The sequence below is a fragment of the Rhipicephalus sanguineus genome, chromosome 1, assembly GCF_013339695.2.
Source record: "Rhipicephalus sanguineus isolate Rsan-2018 chromosome 1, BIME_Rsan_1.4, whole genome shotgun sequence".
NCBI lineage: Eukaryota > Metazoa > Arthropoda > Arachnida > Ixodida > Ixodidae > Rhipicephalus > Rhipicephalus sanguineus.
In genome coordinates this window covers 75,379,841-75,407,695 of record NC_051176.1, presented here as the reverse complement: position 1 = coordinate 75,407,695, position 27,855 = coordinate 75,379,841, and the positions used below count along the sequence as shown (strand labels likewise).

Sequence of the window (27,855 nt, the reverse complement as noted above, 5' to 3'; positions counted from 1 at the left end):
CCCGCTCGAACTTTCTCGCCTGAGATTTGTTCAGCCGGTGCACTGTCCGTCGTAGCGCTTTCTGTCTCAGCACTCGCTGCTGCTTCCGAATCGGCTTCATCCATTAGAAGCTCCGAGATGTCGTCACTCCCCACGGGCCCCGCGACACTGGCGTAGGTACGCACGCATTCTGTCTCGGTGTGGCCAAAGCGACGACACAGCGTGCAGCGCGGCACGTTACAGTCCCGGCGAATGTGCCCGGTGCACTGACAGCGAAGACATAGTGGTGCCCTTCCCGGCACTACCACAAGGGCAAGCTCACCAGCAATCCTTATCTGATGGGGTATATCCTCTGGCTTGACTCCTGCCTTCAGGTTCATTGTCACGGTACGTGTCGTTGATGCCTAGTCAGACACGCCGCTGACCTTCCAGCGTTCCTTGACTATATCCGTCACTCTTCCGTAGTTCAGCAAGGCCGCCAGTACGTCGTCATCGGGAACGGTAGGCAGGAGCCAGTGCAACTTCAACCGCAGTTCCTTCTTCGGCGGGTCAATGAGGACGCATCGCTTGCCCTTCACTTTCACGTCGGCTTTTTCGAGCAGCCTCTTCGCGCCTTCCGCACACTTGAACGTGACTACCCATACGTGATTCATTTGATACGCCCCCAAGGACGAAACCTCGGGGAGCAATTTCAAATCACTCAGCGTATCCCTGAAGTCTTCTACACAATAGGGCCGGGCCCTCACATCCCCATGCATGAAAACCGTATTCAAAACTAAACTTCCTGATGGCAGACTAGGCAAAACAACGCGATACTCGTTATCCGAGGGAGCAGACGCCCTGTTTCCGCGGCAAGAAACGGCCGCTGATATCGCTCCGACAGAGCCCATTCCAAATGCGTCCGCTCGCTATCGCGGCCGGAAGTGGAATCCCGTGATGACCACTACACTACGAGAGCGGAACACGACACGGGGACTATTATTCAGCCTTTTAATCGAATATCTCTTTCGCAAAAAAAAAATGTCAAACAAGGTGATGCTCTCGCCTGCGATCGAACCAGGGACATTGCGCGTGTGAAGCGCACGTGATGACCACTACACTACGAGAGCGGATTTTTTTTTTTTATTATTGCCTGGCTTGGACATTGTACAGGGCAGTCATTGCACACTCACATAATAAAATACAAAGGAAAAGGAACAAGCATTGCCATCAGTCCCATTTGGACTGATGTTGTCCTCTTAAAAATACTTAAGGGTTGCCAGAGGTTCAAACCTTGACAACGATTCTGGCTCGATATCCTGTATTTTACTACACTCAATGAATGGAGACATGCTTTGCCTGAAATAAATCACTGCTGGCTTTGCATCCGGGTCGAAGTGGTATCCGGCCATTCGCGCACGCCATATACAGTGGAGACCGGTCAACATCACTACATCAAATGGGATCCCCTCATCATTCGTTACTGCGAGATACCTTATCCCGTGTGGATCTAGTGGAAAAACCTTCTTTATTGTCCTCTGCAAAATGTCCCAAAAATGTACCCCTTCCCAACAATGCAAAAAAAACATGGTCTATTGTTTCTGGTTTCTTACATATCAAGCAGTGTGACCCCCATGGTGTAAAAAAGCCCCGTTCCTCTGTGAAAGTCTTTACTGATAGCGTTCCTGTGTGTAACTTGAAGAAAAATGTTTTCACCCCTGTAGGTACCTGCATGTTTCTCACCCGCTTCAGTACATTTTGTGCCGGTCTTCCACTGTATATGGCCCTGTACAATGGTACTGGCAAAACCATAGCACATACATCTTTGTACAATTCTTTTCTTCTAACACTTGCTAGATAATCCAACGAAAAACGAACAGATAAAAAACGTACACTGTCTACCACTTCCTTGAGATAGCCACGCAACGTCACGGGCCGGCTATCCGTAGTAACAACAAGATCTGGTAAGGCACTGCCTATGATGATGATGATATATAATGTTTATTGGCGCAAGGGCCATGTGATGGCCAAAGAGCGCCACGACCAGATAGCGAAAGTGAACAATGGTTGTGTTAAGTGGCTGTATAGGGGCCTAAAATTCCTCACGCTAAAGGCGGGTAAAACATATCGGTAATAAAATCATGGGAGTGACGTGAAACATGCGCATAGAGAATGAATGACAAATGGTCGTCATGATAAAGAACTAGGATATGGTGTCAGCACGAATACCTCCTCAAGGCCTTTGAGGCCAAAGGCGGGGAGGCAGGTGCTTCTCTAATGTATCTCCCCCCAGGCAGCACACAACGTCGGGCCGATATTGGTATTACGGCGGCTGTGCGCGGCCCCACCTCGGGCCAGCATTGCCAGCCTGGCGCCGATATCGGCGGAGCCGTTGACTTCTGCCGGCAAAAGTGGACCGATTTTGCCGCCTTTCAGCCGATGTTGGTCTTTCGCCGGCAACGTTGGGCCGAGTTATCCGGCCTTCTGCCGTGTTCCCGCCGATATCGGCTTAGCCGATTTCTTTCACCGGCAACACTGGGCCGAGGTTGCCGGCGTTTTGCTGTTCTTCCGCCGATATCGGCTTAGCCGATGGCTTTCACCGGCAACATTGGGCCGAGTTAGCCGCCGTTTTGCCGTACTTTCGCCGACATCGGCCGAGCCGATGGTTTTCACCGGCAACATTGGTCCGAGCATGCCGTCACTCTGCCGTGCTTCAGCTGACATCGGCGGAGCCGATGGCTTATCGACGATGTTGGAACTTTGTCTCCCTTCAGACAGTTATACATGCCCTGTTGAGAACGTCCTCCTTAGTCGCGGCGCTCCAAAAGTCCTCGTCACCGACAGAGGTGCGGCTTTTACGGCAGAGCTAACGCAAACCATCTTGAAATAGAGCCACACAAGTCACCGACGGACATCACCCGCAGGCGAATGGCCTCACCGAGAGGGTAAATGAAGCCCTCGCCGACATGCTGGCAATGTACTGTACGTCGAACACATGACATGGGACGCCATAATATCTTCCGCACATAACCTGAGGTTAACACGGCAGTGTAAGAAATGGCGCACATATGACGCCGTTCAAACTAGTTCACGGAAGCCCCTCAACGACGCTGGACGCCGTGTTGCCGGCCGTCAGTGACGAGAATAACCTGGACGTTGCGCTCTACCTTTAGCCCGCCGAAGAATCCCGGCAGCTCGCCCGCCTAGGATACAATCGTAATTAGGCGTTAGGCATCAAGCATTAGGCGCTTGAATATTTGTAGCTTAAGCTGCAGAATGCCGCTACATGGATTGCTGTACTAGCACAAATAACAAAGTTCAGATATTGAACTGTGCTAATGCCGCACGTACGACTCGGGGCGCGAAGTATCTCCGACTGAATAGCTTGCATTCTCTTATTCGTTTCTGCTATGACAATGACTAACAACTATCACTAGCACAGTCACTTTTCTACCAAAAAAAGGTGGTCTTTAGAAGAATAACTGACTGAAATTAGATGGCCACTTCGTTGACCAGTTGTTCAACGCTATCAAAAATGTTGAAACGTTATAACACATACCATAACTTCATGGGCCAAAATCGAAGTACTTCTGTTTCGTAAATGTTTTTGTCACTGGTCGGCCGACTTCGCTAATGTATCCAGCATCAAAATTCACCGAAACATTCTCGCACGAGTGCTTTTAGCGGAAGAAGTTTTATGTGAATACTAATTCTGTGCATAAATCGAGCCCGCCATCATATTTATTGCGCTATATCCTTTCAGCCGCTGAGTGTGTGCCGCCAGCGCTCATATACTACACGGACAGTTTCCGATCTCTGTGTTTACACATATTTACTCACGCGCGTGTTTGGGTGAAGCGTAACAAGCGCATTTGCTTCAGTGATGTCACATAATTTTATTTTATTAAAATAGTAAAAGCTCAGCAAGGCGTGTTGCTGAGCTAGTTGGTTCATTACTTGAGAAAATAGGTATGGTGCGAAAAAGACCGGGCGAAGTGAAAACACGTTTTGTCGTTTGAATGTTTACAAATCAATTAGCCCGCTGACCATCTTTAACGAACTGACAAACACGTGTTTGCGACGTGTTTTACAGTTCGCATTTGCACTTCTTTGCCGTCCATTTTGCGACATACATATCTTTTTCAAGTAAAAATCTCGCTCAGCGATTGCTTCCGGCGTGCTTTCAGAAACAGTCGCATAAAATTATTATTATGGCACGTGAAATACGATGAAAAATGCGGCTCCAACGTGGTGTACGGAAAGTTTTCATGCAGCGACATGTGGCAACAAGTGATGCATTGAAAATTCGACGAACGCCTTTCTCAAACGGCATGCCCATAGACATGATGGGGGCATCGCACACCATTGTGGTAGGCTGAGCCGTGCTGTCAAGAAGGGAAAATTCGCTTTTTTTTTCGTCTCTTCAACCTCTACCCCCCCTCCCTCCCTTCCCCTCGTTCAGCGTCATTGTCGCGAAACTCGCTTGACCAGGCAGGGTAGGATAGCCGTCCAGACGGCGGGACAATCGTAGCTGCGGGAGCAGGTTTTTTTCACTCCGACCAGCAGAATACTCCAAGAAGTGCGGTGTGTGGACATGTGTGGTGGAAAGTCAAAATCGTGCACGAGACGGATACGCGGCAGGATTCCGGCATTGTTTTCGGCAGTGATCACCGCAGCGAGAAACCAGTGGCCCCATGCTTCCATGCTCACCTCATATAAGGCCGCGTGTTCGCTGCTGTTACGTGTCATCAGATTTTTGTTCTCTTCTTATCGCGTATTCTCTATTGGCGATCGTGTTTTGTGCATTCTGATATGGTGCGCTTGCATTTTTTTTATTCGCTCGTGTTTTTAGCGATGCAACGGGCACACGTGAGTGGTTTTTATCCACCATTCCTTTCTGTTACAATCTTACCTTTAGATTAAGAATGCGTGCTTGTCTATCTTGTTTAGATGTAGAGTTCATGGGATCTTGTGGTACCGCTCGCAATGTTTCTCGCGTCGCGTGCAGCAGTTTATCCATCTTTTTGGCCCTTAAGATATCACTGAAAAAATTGCAATTCCCGCTTAAAAGATAACGCTAATTTAATTGCCAGTCGTGTGTTACGAATGCCTACCGTTCCTTGGTGAACTTAATAAACGTGTGGGGGGGGGGGGGTGCTCCTCTGCTCGTAATTAGCTCACGCGTATACACAATCCTCTAGTCTAGTTGCCACTCTTAATCTCGCTTTTTCGGCAAGCCGCCTAACATTATCTTTCTTTTCTTCGGGTCCGTCTTTAATCCTACTTTAATGCTGCCTTCGTTTACATCTCCAGAATTTTTTTCGTGATTCGGCACCGTCGTTACTGAAAAGCGCGATATCGTCCGCAAAACGCAAGTAGCTAAGATATACTTCGTTAATCCTTATTCCTAATTTTGCCCGTTCTAGTTCTTTGCGCATAACGTTGAAGAAACTGTAACTCTTCGCATAGGCGTGCGCACAGTGGGTCAGGGGGGGCGGCCGGCCCCCGTAGTCACCTAGAGGTAGGCGCAAGGTCTGCCAAACACATTGACTTAATAGAGAGGGGGGGGGGGGGGCGCCGCGATGAACCCCCCCCCCTGAAAGGGAACCCTGCTCACGCCTATGACTTTGCGCCTGATCCCATTCTCGATTAGGATTGTCCTGCTTTTTTTGAGGAATACGGTGGCTGTGAGGTTGTTTTAGATGTTGGCTACGGTATCTATAGATGTTTAGATATTCCTTTATGGTCTAATTATGCCGGAACTGCTGGCGTGTGTTCATATCTGTGAATAAATTTGTGTTTATCACCTTGCAAATGTGTTGTTCCTTAATTTCTCAGACGCATGCGTAGTTGGTGCAGCAGGCCTTTCATCAATTTCGTTTTGTTTGAGACAATATTGACTTTCGTTCTCGGCCTTGCACGGTTCGACAGAATTGTGGGTCTTAATCGCACACTAAGGCATCAGTGGAGCAGTCGTTCTAATTAGGAAGCATTTTTCGAATATGGCACCAATGGCAGTCGATGAATGTCGTTGGGCCGCTAATAGTCTATTTTAGCGCTGCTGACTTACAGTACAGTATTTTCTTCGTTCAGCGAACTGGGAGCGCGGAAAAAACACAAAGGACGAAGCGAGGAACCACATAAGACGAGCGCTCACGTTCCGCGCTCCCAGTTCGCTGAACGAAGAAAATGAATTACCAACTGGCCCACCTTTCGATTCTCCTTACAGTACAGAAACCACAGTAATACCGAACTGCCCTGGTCGGCACGCAGCCATTTTACTTTATAACACATGTATCAGCCTGCCTGATCAAGTTACTTTGCGCATCGAGCAGCTACCGCCGGTGTCTCCATATAAACTAGCTACGTGCCGACCACGACGGTACAGTACTACCGTACCTAACGCACGGTAAGCCACCACTGCTAAAACATAATAACGGGTGTAAACGGTCACGCCGGCGGCTACCCGACGTCGGCGGGGCCGACACCGCGCCAGCATCGGCTAGCATACATAGGCCCATTGACGGCTTGCCATCATCGGCTGAATAGCGGCAGGCCCGTCTCGGACCGACGCTGGCTAGCCCACGTCGGCCCGAAGCCGGCAAGCCCGCATCGACCCAAAGGCGGCTAGCCGACGTCGGGCCGATGCGGGTGAAAGTAGCGCGAGCGTGATTTGCCGACGTGGGGCCAATATTGCTGCCGTCATTTGCCGACGTTGGGCCGAGATCGGTCCAATGGCGGCGTGCTGCCTGGGCCGTAGCAACGACCTCTTTTCAGAGGTCGCGCTACGGACTGCCTGGGTGTGTGATGTGAAAGCTATGGACTTCGTTTAGAAACGCTAAGAGTGACTGGTGTTTAAAAACCGGTTCCCTACCGATAAACATTGACGGGTGAAGTGGTAATTGTTGTCGGTAGGGAAGTAAAAAGTACTTTTTTCTAAGCATGTCCAGTTCATTACAATGGATTAAAATGTGAAGCACGGTGAGTGCTTCACCACATCTCTCACACAAAGGTGGATCGTCGCCGGACAAAAGATATGAATGTGTACTGTATGTGTGTCCTGTTCTTAGCCTGGTAAGTGTAACTTCTGTGTGGCGTGACTTTGATGTTGGCGGCCAACTACCAAGGTGTGGTTTGATAACGTGTAGCTTATTTTGTGTATGCTTGTCCCATGTGCTTTGCCAAAAGGCCCTGAGCTTTCTTTTGAGGAAAGGTTTTAGGTCTAGTGCAGGGATATTCATGGATATATTTTGACTATTTTCGTGGGCGGATGCAGCTAGCTGGTCCGCCAGCACATTTCCTTGTATCTCGCGGTGCCCTGGCACCCAGCACACTACGACATGTTGTTTGTGAGAGTAGATCGTGCATAAAAGAGAGTATAGCGACACAAGGACAGGGTTTTGGTGTTTTTTCAGAGTTTTTAAAGCTTTTACCACGCTTAGGGAATCCGTATATATCACTGCCTTTTGTAGTTTTAATTGTTGTATGTGTTTAACGGCCGCAAGTATGGCGTAAGCTTCCGCTGTGAAGATACTTGAATTTGGGTGCAGAATGCCGGAATCGGAAAAAGATGGACCAACGGCTGCGTAAGATACAGAAGTATCGGACTTTGAGGCGTCTGTAAAGAATTCTGGACAAGTGTATTTGTGCTGGAGTTCGAAGAAGTGTGTACGAATATGTGCAAGTGGCGCGTGCTTAGTTACTTCCAGGAAAGAAACATCACAATCTATATGCTGCCACTGCCACGGCGGGAGATGTGGAGCGGGAGCCATTAGACAGTGTTCGAGAAGTGGCACACCCGTTTCTACAGCTAGGCCCCTCACACGAAGTGAGTAGGGCTGTCTCATCGAAGGTCGGTTGTGAAAAAGTTCAGAACTGGACAAATCAATAATTGCAGTGTGTGAGGGGTGTTCATTGTTTGCGTTCACCTTGAGGAAATATACAAAAGATAGGTAAGATCTCTGGAGGTGTAACGACCACTCATTCGATTCAACGTAAAGGCTTTCTACGGGGCTGGTGCGAAAAGCACCCGTAGAAAGACGAATGCCCAAATGGTGGACTGGGTCAAGCATCTTCAAGGCACTTGGTGTCGCAGAGTGATAGATTATCGCCCCGTAATCTAGGCGCGTGCGTACAAGGCTTTTATAAAGGTTCATCAGGCACTTCCTGTCACTACCCCACATAGTGCGTGACAACACTTTTAGAATATTCATAGTTTTAATGCACTTGTTTTTTATGTACTTAATGTGCGGTATGAACGTAAGTTTTGTGTCTAGAATTAGCCCTAGGAACTTGTGCTCTGTTTTTACCAACAGACGCTGACCATGTAGGTCAACGTCTGGATCGGGATGAAAGCCTCTTTTCCTGGAGAATAGGACGCAAGTGCTTTTTTTGTGCATTCAGCGTAAACCCATTCTCGTCTGCCCATTTAGAGACCTTGTTCAAGCCCAGCTGGACCTGCCGCTCACACATTGAAAGGTTGCACGATTTATAACCGATCTGCACGTCGTCCACATATATGCAATAAAACATGTTCCGTGGAATGTACAGACGTAGCGAATTCATTTTTATAATAAAAAGTGTGCAACTCAGGACACCACCTTGAGGCACTCCAGTTTCCTGGACAAATATTCTGGACAAGACATTACCCACTCGAACACGGAACGTGCGATTGGACAAATAGCTTTCGATCATGGTCAGCATCTTTCCTCGGACACCTAAGTGTGAGAGGTCTCGCAGTATGCCAAAGCGCCATGTGGTGTCGTAAGCCTTTTCCACATCGAGGAACACCGAAAGAAAGAATTGCTTGTGGGCAAAAGCGTCGCGAATTTGTGCCTCGATACGGATAAGGTGGTCAGAGGTTGATCTACCCTCTCGAAAACCGCACTGGTATGGGTCAAGTGATTTGTTTGCTTCGAGGAAATGTATAAGTCGGCGGTTTATCATCTTTTCAAAAAGTTTACACAGGCAGCTTGTTAGTGCAATGGGCCTGTAGCTCGTAACGGAGGATGGGTCCTTGCCCTGTTTTAGAATTGGAATAATAATGGCTTCCTTCCAGGCCGAGGGGATCTCGCCGGAAAACCAAACAGCATTATACAGGGAAAGGAGGGTTTTTTGTGTTTCAGATGGCAGGTGTTTCAGCATTTCGTATACAACACGGTCGGAGCCTGGAGCGGAATTATTGCAGCAGTTAAGCGATGCTTGTAGCTCAGCAATGCAGAAAGGTTCATTGTATGCTTCGTGTTTTGTAGACTTGCGCTCTAGTTTCTGTTTTTCGATTCTTGTTTTGTATCTTTGGAAAGCTTCACTATAGTGCGACGAGCTCGACACCTGTTCGAAGTGTGAACCTAGGAAGTTCGCCTGGTCTTCCAAGCTGTCGCCTTGTGTGTTTACTAGAGGAAGTGAATGTGCTTGTCTGCCTGCTACCCTGCTAACCATGTTCCAGACTTTGGCCTCCTGTGTATATGAATTAATGCCCGATAAAAACTTCTGCCAACTTTCCCTTCTTGCCTGTCGGCGCGTTCTCCTGCCTTGGGACTTTATATTCTTAAAACTGTCCAGATTCTCGGCTGTGGGAGATTCCCGAAGCAGCCTCCATGCTTTATTTTGCTTTTTGCGCGCATTTCTACACTCAGTGTTCCACCACGGCACACGTCTTTTCCCGGGCAGTCCAGATGTTTGTGGGATGCACTTATTTGCTACATCAATCAAAAAAGCAGTAAAGTATTCTACAGCTTCATCCACGCTTAAAGCACACATGTCGGTCCAACTTAAGAGAGCCATTTTACGAAACTGTTCCCAATCTGCTTTGTCGATTTGCCATTTGGGAACCTGTGGAGGACATTCATTCGCTATCGGTGTGCTCAGAACTATTGGAAAGTGGTCGCTTCCATAAGGGTTATTAACGACTTTCCATTTCAGTAGAGGTACAAGTGATGGAGATGTGATGCTGAGGTCTATAGACGAGTACGTATTGTTGGCAAGGCTATAATATGTTGGCTCTTTTTGATTCAAGAGACATGCGCCGGAAGAGAAGAGGAACTGTTCAATTAGACGACCTCGAGCATCGCACCGAGAGTCACCCCATAGACCACTATGTGCATTAAAGTCCCCAAGGACCAGATACGGTTCCGGAAGTTCATCCATTAAGGACTGGAATTCATGTTTATTCAGTGGGTGATGCGGAGGTATATAAAGAGAGCAAATGGTGACGAGTTTGTTCAGAAGAACCACTCGAACAGCCACTGCCTCAAGGGACGTTTGGAGTGGTAAGTGTGTGCACGCTACTCCTTGATTAACGATCACTGCTACACCACCGGATGACGCGATGGCATCATCCCGGTCCTTTCGGAAAATAATGTAACTGCGTAGAAAGTTAGTGTATTTGGATTTTAAGTGTGTTTCTTGTACACACAGCACTTTTGGTGTATGTTTGTGTAAAATTTCTTGGATATCGTCGAGGTTTCTCAGCAGTCCTCTGATGTTCCATTGTATAATTTGGGTTTCCATATTGGAAGCAAAGTGGTGCTGTGTGTACGAAAAGAAGTGGCTGTGGTTTCAGTGGCAAGTTCGAGCTCAAGTAACAGGACCGTCCTCGGGCCCCGTTATCGGCTTTTTCGTTTTCTTTGCGCGCTCCAAGGAGCTACGCCGTTCTTTCGGTACCAGGGGTACCGGAGTTGTGTCCATTGCCTCGTTTGAGACACTGGACGCCCGCGTGTGCGAGCTGGTTGTTCGTTTTTCCGACCTCGCCTGGCGAGGCGTGGTCGTTTGACCCGACGACCCTGGAGTCGCCTGGATCAGTGGCTTGGTAGGTGGAGCAGTCGTGACTGCTGCCACCACGGGGACAGGCGGGGCAGCCTTGGCTACTCCTACCGCGGGGGCGGGTGGCCGTCGCCCCAGCACACTGTGCGTGGCATGGGCGACTGCCTGTGGCCGTTGTAGTGCTGCCCCCTGTTGCACTACATCGGCAAATGATGGTTTGTGAGGAAAAGCTCGTGAGACACGTTGTCGCGCTTCCCGGAAGCTTATATTCTCTGTCACCTTGATTGTGAGGACTTCTTTTTCTCTCTTCCACGCTGCGCATGTTCTGGAGTATGCGGGGTGGGCGCCATCGCAGTTCGCACAATGGGCCTCCGATTCAGTCTTGCAGTCATCGGTTGAGTGTCCTGTAGTGGCGCACTTTGCGCAAGTGAGCTGCCCTCGGCAGCTTTGGGACGCGTGGCCAAATCTCTGGCACTTAAAACAGCGCCGGGGATTTGGGATATATGCTCTCACACGTAGTTTTAGATAGCCTGTCGCGACTGTTTCCGGGAGTGTACTCGAGCCAAATGTGAGAATTAGATGTCTGGTAGGAAGTTCCTTGTCGTTGCGCCTGATTTTGATACGCTGCACATGTAAAACATTTTCATTTTTCCACCCATCAAGCAGTTCTTCTTCTGTGAGATCCACGAGGTCGTCGTCTGAGACTACACCTTTCACTGTGTTCATGGTTCGATGCGGTGTAACGGATATGGGCCAATCCCCAAACACTACTAGGTTGTTGAGTTTCTGGCACTGTGGTCTGTCCTTAACTTCGATTAATAGATCCCCGCTTGCCATTTTGGTGGCTTTGTAACCACTGCCAATGGCGTCAGTTAGGCATCTGGATACCAAGAACGGTGAGATGTTGGTGGCTTTCTTTTCGGTGCTTTCGCAGTGAATGACGTGGTATTTGGGGAAGTTTTCTTTCTTTTCCACGAGGGAATCTCGGCTTACATCGGTGCGCCACCTTTTCGGGGGGCGATCAATGGAGAAAGGGTTTGGTGATCCCATGAGAAGAGGTTGTTGTTCGGCAGCCATGCCAGCCGCCCACCATCGAGCCCAACGAGGGGACGCAGCGAGACACGGAAGGAAACGCGGACGTCAGCTGTACATGGCCACTATAACCAAATATGGTTTACCCTAGGTTGGATAACCACACAAGGTTAACCCTTGCCGCCAGGAAAAGTGAAATAAAGGAAGAGAGGAGTAGACAGGAAAGATCAAAATAAGAGAGAAAGACGAAGAGGTGGGCAGAGAGAGAGAGATAGGAAAAGGCGACTGCCGATTTCCCCTGGGTGGGTCAGCCCAGGGGTGCCGTCTACGTGAAGCCGGGGCCAAAGGGGTGTGTTGCCTCTGCCGGGGGGCCTTAAAGGTCCAATCACCCGGCGTCGGCTCAACCCCCAGGAACCCCTTTTCCCCGGACACGGCAAAGCCACGCACGGCGAGGCGTGGGAGGGATCGAAACCCCCCGTTAGCTCGGGTCCGTGGTGTCGCTACACACCAAACGCCTGCTTGCGCAGACGCCCCTGCGGGGAAGGCACTGCCTAACCTGAGCTGGCATGCCGTACGCAAAAACGGATCCCTGACGTCACGGAAAACCAAAAATCTATTTACTAATTGTCTCACAAATAGGTGCGCCAAACCAAGACCCCCGTCCTTCACGCGCCTGAACAAATTGGTCCGTCTGCACCTTTCCCATTCCGAGCCCCATATAAAAACTGCGAACACTCTGTGCAGCCTTTGCACGTTGATCCTTGAACAATGTAGCACCTGCATCACATACCACAGTTTAGTGATAAAAAACATGTTGCACACAGTAGCCCTAGCAAAAACAGACAGGTTCATGCCTTTCCACCTGTCTGCTTTTTCCTTCGTCTCTTTTGTTTGACGCGACCAATACTCCTCGCTGCCGTTATAACATTCCAGGGGAACACCGAGGTACCTTGTCGGTGTTTCCGTCCAGTGCACATTCGCAAAATGGTCCGGCTTTGAAGGCCATCTTCCGTGCCAAAGCCCAAGGGATTTCCCCCAGTTTACGCGGCTCCCTGTGACGCTACAAAAATGTTTCACAACACTTATCGTTTCCTCTACACTTTCTTTGTTCGTACAACACACCGCAATGTCATCTGCATATGCCAGCAGCTTAACTTCCACTGTCGCCAAGCTGAAGCCACGTATTTTTTCGTTTTCAGTTATGGCTAAGCACATCGCTTCGATGTAAATACAAAACAAAAGTGGACTGAGGGGGCAGCCTTGACGCACAGAACGCATTACGTGAATGGGGGCCCCCAAAGACTTGTTAACAATTAAACGTGTTGTGCAGTTCTGGTACGCCAAGGCCACTCCCTCCTTGATGATGGAACCAACATTAATATGATCTAAGATCACAAACAAAATATCATGCGCAACACAATCAAAAGCTTTCTCCAGGTCTATCTGGAGCACAGCAACGCCAAGTAAATCCTCGTCACAACACTCTAGCACACACCGCATCTTGTGAATGTTTCAGCTAATAGTTCTGCCTTTGATTCCACAAGTTTGGTGCTCTCCAACAATTTCTTTAATGACACCTTGAAGTCGCGCTGCCAGAACCTTCATAAAAATCTTGTAGTCAACATTGGTCAGCGATATGGGCCTATACGATGTCACCAGTTTAAGTTTTTCCCCTTCGTCCGTTTTAGGAATTAATATCGTATGCGCTTTGCTGAAGGAGGGCGGCAGAGTTTTCCGTTCGTACGCCTCATTGAACAGCTCAGCTAACCCCGGGGACAGTTCTGTTCTAAACGTCTTATACCACGCAGCGGTTAGGCCATCGGGTCCCGGTGACTTTCCGGGGTTCAGATGACCAATCGCGCGTTCCACTTCGTCTTCCGTTATTTTGCCTTCTAAAAGCTTTTTTGTGTCGTCACTAAGCCGCGGCATGCGCTTAAGAAACTCTTCTTTAAAACCATGTACATTCGCTTTTCGAACTGCAAAAAGTGACTGGTAATACGCAAAAAAGCCCGTTCGATGGTTTCATTGTCGCTAGCGAGAGTCCCGTTGCAATAGACATTATCGATGTGGTTTCGCCGTCCTTGCGCTTTTTCGAGACCAAGCGCCCTTTTAGTGGGCGTCTCCCCCGCGACAAGATCCTTTGCTCGAGCGCGAACCCAGGCGCCTTGATAACGCTCTCTGTCATGCAGTTCTAATTTTGCCTTGACACTGCGCACCTCGTCTTTACAAGTCCCAGGCTCCCGACTTTCTAGGGCTATCAGCTGCTGCAGTGTTTTCTTCAGACTTCTTTCTTTTATTTGCGCTTCGAATTTTAGCGTGCTCGATCTGTCTAGCGCTTTCATTTTCACCTTCTGCTTTAAACACTCCCATTTCTCTGCTACTGTTTCAGTTTTTTCCATAAGCACTTCATTCATGGTCTCGTGCACTGAATCTAAAAATGGTTCATCTTTTAATAACAATGCGTTCAGTTTCCATAAATTCCAGTTGAAAGCCTTACGCTGTTTCTTCATGCCTATGCGACACACAACCAAACAGTGATCTGAAAACGACACTGGCTCAACCGAAAAATCGTGACACATAGGCAAAATATCAAGGGATAGGTATATGCGGTCTAAACGCGCATGGCTTTTGCCTTGAAATAGCGTGTACATCACTTCGCGATTTGCTGCGACACATTCATACACGTCATCCAAGTCATTTTCGTTTATTAATTTGCCTAGCACGTCACTGCTTTTGTCACGAACGCCAGTGCTATTGACTCTATCGCGAGCACTTAAAACACAGTTGAAATCCCCTAACAAAACCACCCTCTTATCACACTTTGTCCACTGAAACAGGTTAGAAAAAAACTGAGCACGCTCTTCTACACTATTCGGTGCGTACACACATATTACTCTGAATTCAGTGGCACCATAAACAAAGTCACAATAAACAATTCTGCCCGACTGGCATGAAAAAACACTTTGCACAAGAAGGTTTTGCAATTTCTTCACAAAAAGAATACAACCCGCGGACGTTCCTATCGCGTGGCTTACGACCGCGTAATGTCGGTCAGTGAAACGGCGCACCATGCTCCCGGTCTCCTCCTCTCCGTCTACCTTGGTTTCCTGGACGGCTAGGACGTCTATGTCTTGGTCTGTGATCAACCGCAAGAGCTGACTTTGCCTACGCCTAGCCGCCAACCCTCTGACGTTAAGCGTAGCTATGCTGAATGGCGGAGTCAATGCCATGGTGACTTATTCGCTAAAGGAGTAGGCCCGGAGCATGGTGCTTACCTTTCACGACCAGCCCTCGGCTAGCCGACTCCAGGACCATCCTGCTTCCCGGCGCTGTTTTCCTTTGCCTTGTCGGCCAGTCTCCTGTCGGTGGGGACTTTCGGCTTAGGTTTGAGACTAAGCCGCCTCCCTTGCGGCGCCTTCGCAGGCGGCTCCTGGCTGTTGGTGGACGACGCCCCGTCCAGCTCTCCCGAGTCGTCGAGTGGACGCTTTAGCGTGGCGCTGGTCACGCACATCTCGTCCTCGCTGTCCGCCGCCGTCTCTCCCTGACCCTCCGTTGTGTCGGCTGTCCCCACTGGAACCACGTCCGTCTCGACCCGCTCAGGCTCGACCTCTGACGGGGCGCTGGCCGGTGTAGTCGAATGCTGGAGAGTCTCCGGAACCTTGGGTGTGTCTGCCGGCGCCGCCCCTCCAGTAGTCACAGGGACCACTGGGCTTCCGACCCCTTTGGCGGCGTCCTCTGCCTCGGCCGCGTCCATGACGTGCTCAGCCATCGCCTCGTTTTTCGCTGGCCCCATTGCACTGGCGTACGTTCGAACGCAATCGGCCTCGACGTGTCCGAAGCGTTTGCAGCGTGAGCAACGGGGGACCTTGCACTCTCGGCGGACGTGCCCTGTGCCTTGGCAGCGCAAGCATTGCATCGGCCGACCAGGCACAACCAGCAAGGCCAGTTCTCCATCGATCCTGATCTGGTGCGGAAGGTCTTCGACCTTGACGCCGCTTTTCAGCTTCAGGAGGGCTGTTCTTGTGGTCGAACACTTGTCGGCCATGCCCGGGACACGCCACCGCTCACGGCTCACCTCCACGACCTTGCCGAAAGCCGACAGCGCCGTCCGTACTTCTTCGTCGCTCACCCCGTGAAGCAGCCAGTGAATTCGCAGCCGCACCTGCTGGTCCTGTGGGTCGACGACGACGCAGCGCCGCCCCTTCACCTGCAGCTCCTTCAAGGCGAGCAGGTGTTTCGTGGGAGCGGCATCATTAAATGTCACCGCCCACAAGTGGTTAACCTGGTACGCACCGAGGCTTACCACATCCGGCAGCAGGCCCGTTGGCGTCAATGCGTCCCTGAAATCTTCGACCTTGTATGGCCTCGCTCGTACATCACCGTGTAAAAACACGGTGTTGATAACAAGTCGTCCTTTTGGCAATTGCGGCAAAATAAACTGGTATTCGTTATCCCCGTTCCTGTTTCCGCGGCTAAGATTGGCCGCTGTCGCCGCTCCGCTGGAGCCCATGATCCTGCGATCCGTTCAGCACGGCTGCCGGAAGCAGAATCTCCACACTACGAGAGCGGAACACGACACGGGGACTATTATTCAGCCTTTTCATCGAATATCTCTTTCGCAAAAAAAAATAAATGTCAAACAAGGTGATGCTCTCGCCTGGGATCGAACCAGGGACCTTGCGCGTGTGCAGCGCACGTGATGACCACTACACTACGAGAGCGGAACAGGACACGGGACTATTATTCAGCCTTTTCATCGAATATCTCTTTCGCAAAAAAAAAAAATAAATGTCAAACGAGGTGATGCTCTCGCCTGGGATCGAACCAGGGACCTTGCGCGTGTAAAGCGCACGTGATGACCACTACACTACGAGAGCGGAACACGACACGGGGACTATTATTCAGCCTTTTCATCCAATATCTCTTTCGCAAAAAAAAAAAAAATGAACGTCAAACAAGGAGATGCTCTCGCCTGGGATCGAACCAGGGACCTTGCGCGTGTAAAGCGCACGTGACTACACTACGAGTGTTTTATTTTCTTTATTTCCTGCTTTTGTCAAGACACACTTTACATAGGAATTCTTATCTTTGAATTCAACACTTCACAACATGTTCAAATATACATTTTAAAAACGGGACTGACATCTTGTCCCGTGTAACTAATTTAATAATATTTCACTGTGAGCAGTTTTTCTATCATGGGTAGCCAGTCAGGGGCTCAGGAAGTTCATGTAACACATCCCTAATGTACAACAAGTATTCATGAAGGTATACCTTGGCGGCTTTTGGCGCTTCATTTTCATGCCTGATATCCATTCTGGTTTTCCAGACACTGTGCATGGTTACTAGCATTATCATATCACATGGCACATCCCCTGCTTGTTCCCAAGGCAAAAAGCGTATTCCGAATGGCGTAAGTGGAAAATCTATTTTTAAAGTTCTGTGGATGATGTCCCACATGAACACAGAATCAAAGCAATCTAAGAAAATGTGTTCGATTGTTTCCGGCTTATTGCATATCAAGGAATTTACACCCCATGGTAGATAGATTCCCTTATCTTTTAGCCATGGTTTAACGGGGAGCGTGCCAGTGTGTAACAAAAAGAAAAAAAATTAGTTGACGCTCTTACAGGCATTCTGTTAATACGTTTAAACACATCTTTCTCAGATCCTAATACATACCTATTGCGGTATACAGGCACTGGGCACATGATATCCACTAAATCCTTATACAGTTGTTTTTTGGTTACTGATGACAAATACTCTAACGAAAAGTGCACTTGGAGGAACTGAAAGGCATAAACAACTTCTTTTAAAAAACCTCTCACCGCTACCTGCGTTGGAGAATACGATGATACAATGTACTGTGGTAGCTTATCACGTAGTCTCACTTGCATCACCGCTCGCAAGAATCCATCATTTTGACCCTTAAGTAAAAAAAAAATCTTAGAATAACCTGCTTGAGGAACAAATGCGACAATCCCACTCCCTCTTTCTTAAGCTTGTGAAAAAGATTAATGCGGCCAGTTCGTTCCCAAGTAGACTTCCAAATAAACACTGCAAATATTCTATGCAACCTTTGTACACATATTCCAGACATACATAATACCTGTAGCATGTAAAAAACTTTTGCTACAAGGAACACGTTGCACACTCTTGCGCGCTTAAAGATCGAAAGGTCACATCCTCCCCACTTGGTTGCCTTTGCCCGAATGTTTTCAGTTTCATCAGCCCATTGTTCAGTAGTTTCTTGATAATATTTTAAAGGCACTCCAAGATACTTGGACGGCGTGGTGGTGAATGTGATCCCTTCAAAGTACTCTGGTTTGTAATTCCATTCACCATGCCAAAAACCCAAACACTTTTGCCAGCTGATAGCGCTTCCAGTATAGGCACAAAATGTTCTTGCTTCTCTTATCGCCTCCTGTATGCTGTTCTTATTTTCACAAAATATCGCGATATCATCTGCGTACGCTAAAGCTTTTATCTCATGTGTCAAGAACTGGTATCCTGTTATTTTCGTGTTGCTCATCAATTTTAAACAAAATGGTTCTAATTAAATGGCAAACAACAGAGCGGAACAAGGGCATCCTTGCCGCACACTAGATGTCACAGCTATGCTAGCTCTAAGTTTTTTGTTAATCACGAGTTTAGCACAGCAGTTCTGATATGCCATTCTCACACCATCTCGTATTACTCCACCAACATTAGTGTGATCCAATAGCGCAAATAATATTTCATGACTCACTTTGTCGAAGGCTTTCTGCAAGTCTAGTTGTATCATCGCTATGTGGCCATTAGTTGCATCGCAACATTCTAAAATGGTTCTCGCCGTGTGAATATTGTTAAAAATGGTTCGTCCTTTTATACCGCACGTCTGGTGTGCACCAACAATACTCGTAACTACTGATTGTAGTCTCTTTGCCAGAACTTTCATGTAAATTTTATAGTCTACATTCGTAAGACTTATGGGCCTATAGTTTTTCCACACACTCCAACTTTTCTGCGTCTTCAGTTTTTGGTATGAGTATGACGTGACTCGCCCTAAAGGACAGGGGCAGTTGCTTAACTTCATATGCTTCAGTAATAACGTGATAAAGCATTACCGTAGTTTCACTTTTGAAAGTTTTATAAAACCCTGCCCCTATGCCATCAGGTCCTGGTGACTTGCCTTACTAAGGTCATCGATTGCTTGCCCAACTTCTTCTATCTTTATGGGCGTTTCCAACGCATCTCTGACGTCATCTTCCAATTTCGGCATAAGTGACAAAAATGCTTCTATGAATTCGTCTTTCACTTCCGTTTTACCGTCCAACCGTCTTCGGTACGTTTCAAGGAAAGCTTTTTCGATATCTTGCTGCTCCGAAGAAAGCTCACCGTCGTAGCGTATTTCTTTAATCTCTTTTTTTGTTGCATATCGTTTTTCTTCCGCAAGCACTCGTTTTGTGGGCACTTCGCCCAATGTGAAACGTTCAGCACGTGCCCTTATTACTGCCCCTTTATATCGTTCTTCCGTAATGCATTCAATCTGTCTTTTAAGTTCCTTTATTTCTTTGTTAAACAATCCGGGAATAGTGGTATCTGCATTCAGTAGATATTCCAGTGCGCTCTGCAGCTCTTTTTCTTTTTGCTTTTCCTTGTATCTTATGACATTTGACCTCTCAATTGCGTACATTTTAACTTCATTTTTAATTTGCTCCCAGACGCTTATGTAACTTGTGCTTCCATTACGAAGTGCATCTTCAGCTTTCTTGCTTACTACTTTCAGAAACATCTCGTCCTCCAAGAGTTTTTCATTCAACTTCCATAAATCCCAGATAAACTTCGTAGTTTTTCTTTTCTTGCCAATTTCGATCGTTACGAGAGAGTGATTAGTGAAACTAAGGTTTTTCACGGCATAGTTTGTGCACAAAGGTACAATACATCCAGATATATACATTCTATCCAGTCTGGCGTGACTTTGCTGCTGGTAATGTGTAAACTGCACATGACTGCCACGGAATACATACCCTACATCTACCAAGCCATATTCATCAGTTATTGCAGCAAGCTGTAATGCACTTTTGTCGCGTACTGGAACATTTTTCACACTGTCTTCGGGCATGCACACAGAGTTAAAATCACCGAGCAACACAACACGATCGCATCTTAGAAAAGTGTCGACGTAGTCAAAAAAACATTTTCTTTCACAAGCTATATTAGGCGCGTACACACAAATTATTCGCCATTTTTTTTTACAAGAAGGAAAGTCGCAAAGTACAAGTCGCCCATTATCGGAAGTAACGACTTTTTCCTCACTAATACCGATAGACTGTTTTAAAAATAACAGACACCCCCCAGACCTGCCATTGGCATGGCACACACATATGTTATAGTTTGTTTTGTAATTATTCGCCAGCCGTTCAGTTTGTTCTTCGCTGTCAATTTTTGATTCTTGCACCGCTAGAATATAAATGTCATTATCAGTCAGTATTCGTCTTAACTGCGCTTGTCGTTTTTGAGAAGTTAATCCGCGAATATTTAAGGTGGCTACTTTCAGAGCCACAGCAGAATTCTTTAATTCCGACTGCAGGGGGTCAAAACTCACACCGTTTGAAGGGCCCATCATGTCAGGAAGCAGACTTGCGGCCAGCGGACTCTCCACGTCAGGTGGTCTCGTCTTTTCAGGCGAAGACCAAGCGTCTCCTCTAGCAGCACTCATTTTCAGAGTTCACTGTGCTACCCGTCCGTCCCAGGCGCTGTCGCGAAGTCTGCAGTCAGCATCCCCGCTAAGGCGGGTCTGCTGGCGGTGCCGTCCTCTTGTCTAGCGGCACCTTGGGTTTGAATTTCATTGGAAGTCTCCTGAAGACCGGCGTTTTCAGGAGTGGTTCTTCTGCGCAGCCTCCGTCTGGTGTGCCGCCTTCCTCGGTTTGTTCACGCGGTCTCTTTACGACCGTCTTTTGGTCGCAATCCACGTCAGTGCTTTCCTGATGGCTTTCTTCTTTGTTAGTTGCTCGCAGTGGTACTTGTCTTGTTGGTGTCTGTGTCAGCGTCTGCAATTTCCTTCGTGTCATAGGCTGGTGCGGCCGCGTCGTCGTCTTTACGGCCCACGTTCTTTTCAGAAGGTTCCGTCTGTGGCTCGCTATCAGGTTTCGCTGAGTCTCCACCTCCCGACACGGTCGCTTCCGCGTCAGCCTGGTCCATGAGGTGCTCGTCAACGGCGTCGTTTCTTCCAGACCCTGTCACATTGGCGTAGCTACGCACGCACTGGGTCTCGTCGTGGCCATAGCGACGACAGAGCCCACAGCGTGGTACTCGGCACTCGCGCCTTATGTGTCCGGTGCCGCGGCACCGGAGGCAGAGCGGTGGTCTGCCAGGAACGTGCACGAGTGCGTGGTCCTCCCCGACGCGAAGCTGATGCGGCGGGTATTCCACAGTGTATCCTGCCTTAAAGCGAAGGGACACCAGACGCGTGTGAGATCCTTTGTCAGCGCAGCCTTGCACACGCCATTTCTCCCGCGAAATTTCGCTTACGGTACCGTAAGGCGCCAGGGCGCTTCTTACGTCCTCGTCTGGTGTGGTGTGCAAAAGCCAGTACAGCTTCATCCTGACGTCTTGATTGCTGGGATCTATCACAACACACCTGTGATCCTTGACGGTGAATGCTGCGGTCGATAATATCTTCTTTTTGGCACTCTCGTCCTTGAAGGTAATCGCCCACACGTGATTCATTTGATAGGCTCCTAGAGCCACCACTTCCGGCATTAACTGCAAACGGTCTAAAGAATCGCGGAAATGCTCGACTCGATATGGCCTCGCTTTCACGTCAGTGTGCAAAAAGGCAATGGTGGTTACGGTCAAGTCTGTAGGCAACTGGGGCAATATAAGCTGGTAGTCCTGTGTCGTCTTCGTATCATTAAACCTGATGCCGCGACCCGGCTGGGCCGCTGAAACCGCCCCTTTCGAGGAGCAAAACATTCCGCGTCCGTTCACTACGGTGGCCGGAAGTGGAAACTCCACTACACTGCGAGAGCGGAACACGACACGGCGACTATTATTCATCCTTTTCATCGAATATCTCTTTCGCAAAAAAATAAACGTCAAACAAGGTGATGCTCTCGCCTGAGATCGAACCAGGGACCTTGCGCGTGTAAAGCGATCGTGATGACCACTACACTACGAGAGCGGAACACGACACGGGGACTATTATTCAGCCTTTTCATCGAATATCTTTTCGCAAAAAAAAAAAATGTCAAACAAGGTGATGCTCTCGCCTGGGATCGAACCAGCGACCTTGCGCATGTAAAGCGCACGTGATGACCACTACACCACGAGAGCGGAACACGGCGCGGGGACTATTATTCTGCCTTTTCATCGAATATCTCTTTTACACAAAAAAATAAATGTCAAACAAGGTGATGCTCTCGCCTGGTATCAAACCAGGGACCTTGCGCGTGTAAAGCGCACGTGATGACCACTACACTACGAGAGCGGAACACGACACGGGGACTATTATTCAGCCTTTTCATCGGATATCTCTCTCGCAAAAAAAAAAAAAATAAATGTCAAACAACGTGATGCTCTCGCTTGGGATCGAACCAGGGACCATGCGCGTGTAAATCGCACGTGATGACCACTACACTACGAGAGCGGAACACGACACGGGGACTATTATTCATCCTTTTCATCGAATATCTCTTTCGCAAAAAAAATAAATATAAAACAAGGTGATGCTCTCGCCTGGGATCGAACCAGGGACCTTGCGCGTGTAAAGCGCACGTGATGACCACTACACTACGAGAGCGGAACACGACACGGGGACTATTATTCAGCCTTTTCATCGAATATCTCTTTCGCAAAAAAAAATAAATGTCAAACAAGGTGATGCTCTCGCCTGGGATCGAACCAGGGACCTTGTGCGTGTGAAGCGCACGTGATGACCACTACACTACGAGAGCTTTTTTTTCTTTTTTTATTGCCTGCTTTGACATACACACGGGAACACAAACGCAGTCAGAGGTCAAACGTAAGAATACATGTTACATAAGTGCGTAAAGTAGGCATGGATAAAACGATCAGCCAAACTATGGCTGACATGTGGTGGCTAAAATCGTTTCATATACATGAGCGGCTCGATCCTCGATACCCATTCAGGTACCGGATCCAAAGATTTGTGTGCTTCCAGGAACCTGCCCACTGATTCACGGAAATACTCCTGTGCCGACCTTGCATCTACATCGACATGACCTGCGGCCATGCAGGCCTTCCCTATGCAGTGCAATCCCATGAGCATAACTGCATCAAATGGGACGCCGTCTTCATTTTCCACAGATAGGAAACGGATTCCTCGCGGGTTTAGGGAAAATCCTTTTCAGCGTTCTTTGCAGTATGTCCCAAAAGAACACGCCTTCCCAGCATTCTAAAAATACGTGCTCAATGGTCTCAGGCTTTCTACATATAAAGCAGTGCACACCCCAAGGTACATACATTCCCTTTTCCTTTATCCATGTTTTAACCTCTAGTGTCCCGGTGTGCAACCTGAAGAAAAAGGACTTGGCTCCTGGAGCAACATACATTCGTTTTACACGCTTCAGAACATCGCTTCCTGGATTGGCACTATACATGGCGCGATACAGAGGCACAGGAAGAAGTACATCGACGACGTCCTTGTACAACTTCCTTCGTTTCACTTCCGACAAATATTCACAAGAAAATCGAGCTCGCAAGAATTTATAAGCCGCCACAACTTCCTTCAGGAAACCGAAAACCCCTCCTGCTATAAATTCGGTGGATACAACAAAATCAGGCACAAGTTTACTTAGTCTGAGCTGTAGTAGAGTACGTAAAAAAGGGTCCTTCACATCACGTAGGAAACAGAAGCGGTTCACTACTTGCCTCAGGAATAAATGCGACAGGCTGAGGCCTCCCATCACGTATACGTCGGAACAGGTTGGTACGGCTTGTCCTCTCCCACACCGACCCCCAAACAAAAACAGCCAGAATTCTGTGAAACTTCCGTACGTTAGTGCGAGAGCAGTGCAAAACGCTTAGCACATACCACAATTTCGTAACAAGAGAGAGAGAGAAATAGATGAAAAGAAAGAGGCAGGGAGGTTAACCTGGTGCGAGCGACCGGTTTGCTACCCTGCGCAGGGGTGGGGATATAGGGGTCGGAAAGAGGGCAGAGAGAGAGGGAGATAAAATAAAAACAAAACAAAACATGCCCACATGCACACACATGCAGGACGTCCTATCACAGCCGTTCTGATAGCCCGGTTGAACGCAGAAAGCGCATTAGCGCCTGCACAGCCTTCTTCTGAGACGTAAAGTCCTGTCGGTGACGCAGGATTCTTTCTTCCGAAAGAGTTCGGTCGTCCAATTTGTCAAGCGCGTTGCAAAGCGACTGTCTCTGCGAACAGTACTGTGGACAGTCGCACAGAATGTGCTTAATTGTTTCATCACTTCCGCAGTGGTCACAAGCTGCGGTGTCGGCCATTCCTATGCGGAACGCGTACGCACAGGTAAATGCGACACCCAACCATAACCTGCACAGAAGGGTAGCGTCACCTCGACGAAGTCCTGGGGGAATACGAAGGCTGAGAGTTGGGTCTAGGGCATATAGTCCTGCGTGCTGGAAGTGTGGCTTGTTCCACTGCGACGTGGTGAGTTGGCGAGCAAGCACGCGGAGCTTCCGTGCAGCGTCAGTTCTGGAGAGCGGTATTAAGAGTTGTTTTCAGTATGGGCGGAACGGGCAGCTTGATCGGCCCGTTCATTGCCGATAACAAAAAAGACATCGCACACAGTGCTGCGGGCAAACATAGACAATTCTGACCCTTTTGTCTTCTCCGCCCTTGCGCGCATTTCCAAAACTTGGTTTTGCCAGTAGGGTTCACTGTCGCGATAAAACTCTAAAGGGACGCCTAAGTATCTCGTGGGTGTGGAAACCCATTGCATGTTGGCAAACGTGTTGGGTGTCACTTGCCAAGCTCCATGCCAGATTCCGAGGCTCTTGCCCCAGTTAACAGCGCTGCCGCTAGTAGCGCAAAAACGCTTCACAATTTCCACGGTATTCGTGACACTGGCGTGGTCCCCGCAAAACACTGCTATGTCATCCGCGTATGCGAGTAGTTTTACCTCAACTTGCTGTATAGGAAAGCCATTTATACAGCTAGCTCTTATTACACTGAGGCACAAGGGCTCGATATATAAAGCGAAAAGTAGCGGTGAGAGGGGGCAACCCTGTCGCACCGACCGCTGCACTTCGATAAGCTCTCCCACGGACTTGTTGATTATTAGCCTCGTCGTGCAACCCTTGTACGCCATTGCGACTCCCTTCGTGATAACGGATCCCACGTTTATATATTCCAGAATCGCAAACAGTATTTCGTGCGGTACGCGATCGAACGCTTTCTCTAAGTCGAGCTGGAGCATTGCGACTTGTTTACATAATACGTCACAGCACTCCAGTATGCTTCTCGCCGTGTGAATGTTAGTGAAAATGGACCGGTCCTTTATACCGCAAGTCTGGTGCGGCCCAACTATATCCTTAATAACCGCTTCTAGTCTTTTCGCCAAAACTTTCATGTATACCTTGTAGTCGACATTAGCGGAGCTGATAGGGCGATATGCCGTTACCTGCCTTAACGTGTCACGATCGTCTGTTTTTGGGATCAGAACTGTGTGCGTGGACAGGAATGAAGGCGGTAATCGCTTACGTTCACATATATCTTCTAAAACATTAGCTAGTATAGGGGCTACTTCGTACTTGAACGCCTTGTAAAAATCAGCTCCTAGCCCATCGGGCCCAGGAGATTTCCCTGGCTTCAAGTCATCAATAGCCACCTCTATTTCCTCGGCCGTAATCGGGCGCTCTAAAGTCTCTTTTGAACTGTTATCAATGTTTGGCATTGAAGGCATGAATTCTGTCTTGAAACTTTCCGCATTAATCGGGCTACAGGCAAACAACTGTTTGTAGTACATCGTGAACACGTGTTCGATGTCTGTCTGTTCATTCAAGATAACACCGTCTTGTTCAACTTCGTAAATTACGTTCCTGCGGGCCCACTTCCTTTCTTTCGCGAGGGCTCTTTTAGTTGGTGCCTCACCTGTTATCATTGCATCTACTCTAGCTCGGATCAACGCCCCCCCGCGATAGCGTTCCATATCCGTCTGCTCAAGCTTCTGCTTGAGCGCACAGATATCGTCCCTGAACGTCCCAGGAGCTAGGCTTTCTTCATATGTAATCATTTGCTAGCTTTTCCGCAGGTCTTCCTCATATTTATTGTTCTCGTGCTTTATAGCGCTGGATCGTTCCAGTGCCTTCACTTTCATTTTTTGTTTGAAAATTTCCCATTGTTCGCCTACTGTTCTGTCTGCTCGTTTCTTATTCTCTTCAAGCGAGGCTAATACTTTTTCGCAGAAAACCTCATCGTCTAAAATCTTCGCATTGAGCTTCCATAATTCCCATGCGAACTTATTTCCACTTTCCGCTTTGCTTTTAATATCAAACGAGACTAGGCAGTGGTCACTAAATGAAACAGACTGCACTCGGTACTCTTGCGCAAGCGTTATCAATTCGCCCGGAACGTACACTCAGTCAAGTCGGGCGTGGCTGGATGCCTGAAAATGCGTGAAGCGCACATTTCGGCCGCTATCCAAGCATTCCGCCACGTCCTCGAGCCCATATTCATCAATTATTTTGCGAAGATCAGCCGTGCTAGCGTCTCTATACGCTGTACCACTCGATTTATCGCGTGCTGCCAGTACACAATTGAAGGCTCCCATAAGCACCAGATTCCCTTCAATATTACAATAGTTTCTGATACTCTCGAAGAACTGTCTTCTTTCATCGAGTGCATTAGGAGCATAAAGGCATATCACTCGCCAGTCTACTGAACCAAAAACAATGTCACAGACGACCATGCGTCCTTCCGAGGATGACCTCACAGCCTTCACTTCAAGGCCTGGGTGTTGGCGCACAAAAAGGACACACTCCGCGGATCTCCCAACGGCGTGACTAACAGCCGCGTAGGAAGCACCTATTCTTGGTCTCGACGTCACCTTCAATTTTCGTTTCTTGTACGGCAATGATATCTAAATCTTGTTCCATCGTCAGTCTATAAAACTGCAATTGCCTTCTCCTAGCTGCAAGCCCTCTAACATTGATTGTGGCGAAGCGCAAGGGTTTATCAGGCAGTGCCTTTGCAATAATCTGGTATAATAGAGACCCAGAGTATGGGGCTTACCCTTGACGACAGATTACCGTGGGGCCCGATATACCTAGAACGGGGCTTCCTAAGCTTACTACTATGTAACCGGTGGCGGTGGTGGCGGCGTCGATGGTGTCGACGCCGTCAGCCTCCGGTCTTGTGGGATGGTCGGCCTTGGCCGCAACGTTGCCCGACGCTGGGGGGCTGCTTTTGGTGGTGGCTCTCCGGCGCTGATCAGGTCCGTAGAAGAACCCTCTCCCTCGACGCTTCGTGTGGTCGCTTATTAGTCGCGGCGCCTTCCTGAGAAATGTCCATTGCCTCCTCCGCTTCCTTCTTGCCACCCGCCGCTGGCGCTTTGCTCTTCTCATCCCTGACCAGTGCTGCTTCTGAGGCTTCATCTGTAACCGGTAGTGCGCCTTCGTCTTTGAAGTTCGCCGGCCCAGCTCGAACTTTCTCGCCAGAGATTTGTTCAGCCGGTGCACTGTCCGTCGTAGCGCTTTCTGTCTCAGCACTCGCTGCTGCTTCCGAATCGGCTTCATCCATTAGCAGCTCCGAGTTTTCGTCACTCCCCACGGGCCCCGCGACACTGGCGTAGGTACGCACGCATTCCGTCTCGGTGTTGCCAAAGCGACGACACAGTGTGCAGCGCGGCACCTTACAGTCCCGGCGAATGTGCCCGGTGCACTGACAGCGAAGACATAGTGGTGCCCTTCCCGGCACTACCACAAGGGCAAGCTCACCAGCAATCCTTATCTGATGGGGTATATCCTCTGGCTTGACTCCTGCCTTCAGGTTCATTGTCATGGTACGTGTCGTTGAGGCCTTGTCAGACACGCCGCTGACCTTCCAGCGTTCCTTGACTACATCCGTCACTCTTCCGTAGTTCAGCAAGGCCGCCCGTACGTCGTCGTCGGGA

The 27,855-nt window shown here is 48.7% G+C and overlaps 9 non-coding genes across 9 annotated transcripts; all 9 read right to left on the bottom strand.

The window, feature by feature from the left end:
* Positions 1 to 1,015: 1,015 nt before the first annotated feature.
* On the bottom strand, positions 1,016 to 1,088 carry Trnav-cac (transfer RNA valine (anticodon CAC)). The gene has a single exon. It is a non-coding gene; the product is annotated as a tRNA-Val (tRNA).
* Positions 1,089 to 16,399: 15,311 nt separating this feature from the next.
* Trnav-cac (transfer RNA valine (anticodon CAC)) lies at positions 16,400 to 16,472 on the bottom strand. Its single transcript has one exon. It is a non-coding gene; the product is annotated as a tRNA-Val (tRNA).
* Positions 16,473 to 16,555: 83 nt separating this feature from the next.
* Positions 16,556 to 16,628, bottom strand: Trnav-uac (transfer RNA valine (anticodon UAC)). The gene has a single exon. It is a non-coding gene; the product is annotated as a tRNA-Val (tRNA).
* Positions 16,629 to 21,843: 5,215 nt separating this feature from the next.
* Positions 21,844 to 21,916, bottom strand: Trnav-uac (transfer RNA valine (anticodon UAC)). The gene has a single exon. It is a non-coding gene; the product is annotated as a tRNA-Val (tRNA).
* A 79-nt stretch (positions 21,917 to 21,995) lies between these two features.
* Positions 21,996 to 22,068, bottom strand: Trnav-uac (transfer RNA valine (anticodon UAC)). Its single transcript has one exon. It is a non-coding gene; the product is annotated as a tRNA-Val (tRNA).
* An 81-nt stretch (positions 22,069 to 22,149) lies between these two features.
* Positions 22,150 to 22,222, bottom strand: Trnav-uac (transfer RNA valine (anticodon UAC)). The gene has a single exon. It is a non-coding gene; the product is annotated as a tRNA-Val (tRNA).
* An 86-nt stretch (positions 22,223 to 22,308) lies between these two features.
* On the bottom strand, positions 22,309 to 22,381 carry Trnav-uac (transfer RNA valine (anticodon UAC)). The gene has a single exon. It is a non-coding gene; the product is annotated as a tRNA-Val (tRNA).
* An 80-nt stretch (positions 22,382 to 22,461) lies between these two features.
* Positions 22,462 to 22,534, bottom strand: Trnav-uac (transfer RNA valine (anticodon UAC)). Its single transcript has one exon. It is a non-coding gene; the product is annotated as a tRNA-Val (tRNA).
* Positions 22,535 to 22,615: 81 nt separating this feature from the next.
* Trnav-cac (transfer RNA valine (anticodon CAC)) lies at positions 22,616 to 22,688 on the bottom strand. Its single transcript has one exon. It is a non-coding gene; the product is annotated as a tRNA-Val (tRNA).
* Between the last annotated feature and the right edge of the window lie 5,167 nt (positions 22,689 to 27,855).